Genomic DNA, 1,884 nt, shown 5'->3' on the forward strand with positions numbered 1-1,884 from the left:
TATTAGAAATAATCAGAAATTGCACTATTTGTAATAGGTACTAGTTATTTTGTTTTTGTTTTTGTTTTTCCAAATGTTGCTCTTCTCATATCTGATGTGGTTCTTCTGTGATAGTTAGCTTCTGTGCTCAAGGGACAATTCATCTTGAATTAGGTATTGCTGGATTTAATTTCCTAATGTTTTAAAGGTACTGCTTCATCTATTTACATGAGGCATATTGTTCTAGAATAGTCTTCTGCTTTATATAATGTCTATAGATTTTAGTGTTCGTATTACATTGGCCTCATCAAATAAGTTAGACATTTATTCTACTTCCTCTAAATAATCCGTGTAAGATTAGTTTAGTGCTGTTTCCTCCTTGAATGTTTTTGATGTAATTCACCAGTGAAACCATCTGGACCTAGGGTATTCTTTACGAGGCTTTAGGTAAAAACACAAAAATTAATTTCTGTAATTGATACAGATCTCTCTCTTCCTGTGTTGATTTGGTAAGTCTTCAAAAAATTTGTTGATTTCTTCTAAGGTGTTAAATTTGTATAATATTGTTCATAGTATTATTTTATCATCCTTTTAGTGTTTTGGTTGATAAGCACACCATCATAAGAGTTTGATTAAGGCTTATTACTTTAAAATTTTTTAACCTTTAAATATTAATATCTTCCAGGCTAATGATTTTTATTCCTCTTCTTTTCTCATTTTATGAGTTATCTGAAAGAGGTCTTATCTACTTTCATAATTTCAATAATCTCTTATATTAATGGTAGCTAAGCCTGGCTGCACAAGAAAAATACCTGAGTGCTTTCAAAAAAATTATTGTATTCTGCACTTCTCTCCAAACCAATTAAATCAGAAGATCCGGGGTGAAGCCCAGGCATCAGTGTACCCAACATCTCTTTTAATGGTTGTAATATGCAGTTATGGTTGAGAATCACTGCTTTAAATGCTGAAGTTCTTAATCTTAAACCTCTGCTAAATGTGCTTCTAACAATCTGAAGACTTTTTTTTTTTTCATCTATCTACTGGAATGTTTAAGAAACCTGAGTTGATTACCTTCATCTCTGAAGTTCGCTCTTCCTTCTGTATTTTTTTTTCCTCTAGAAACCAATTCAGTTGAGGCAAATGTATATTAAAAACATACCACTTTTCAAATAGCAACTAAAGAATTTTGAAAAATACATTCATCCATATAACTCTCACTATAACAAAGGCTGCCTTCCTGTCATCCCAAAGAAATCCCTTCTGCTCTTTTGCATTTATCCATCGCCAGCCACATAAACCACTGATCTGTTTTCTGCTAACTATAGGTTAGTTTAGCTGATTTTAGAATTTCATATGTGTGAAGTCATACAGTGTGTTTAACTTTGTTTCTGAGTTCTTTCTTCTCAGTGTAATACTTTTGAGATAAATCCATGTTATTATGTATATCGACAGTTTTTTTCTTGTTGTGGTTGCATAGAATTCCATTGTATGAGAATAACTTATTTGATTTAGTCACTAGTCAAAAAACATTTGAGCTATTTAGAGTTGTAGGCTATGATATCTCAAACTGCTTATCTTACAGCAGTGATCCTGGACTTCTGAAAGTCAAACCGATGTGTCTAAAGAAGTTACAAATCCTGAATTCATTTTTACAATGTTAAATTAGTGAAAACAAAGGTAAGGGATTAGAAAACAAGTACAACTGAGATTGGGCCTTGGAAAGAGTCAAAGAAAACAGGACCGTCAGAACTCTAGTCCTTCTACACTTCCTGCTGTGCCTGCTCTTCTTCCTATGACAATCAGCTAGAGCATTTTGGAACAGAGAGCATTTTAATCTACCTTGTCACCCAAATCTGAAGTCATGAGGAGACATGATGGTTTACACAGCCATTCAGCGGTCAGCTG

The sequence above is a fragment of the Rousettus aegyptiacus genome, unplaced genomic scaffold (genome assembly GCF_014176215.1).
Source record: "Rousettus aegyptiacus isolate mRouAeg1 unplaced genomic scaffold, mRouAeg1.p scaffold_m13_p_16, whole genome shotgun sequence".
Lineage (NCBI taxonomy): Eukaryota > Metazoa > Chordata > Mammalia > Chiroptera > Pteropodidae > Rousettus > Rousettus aegyptiacus.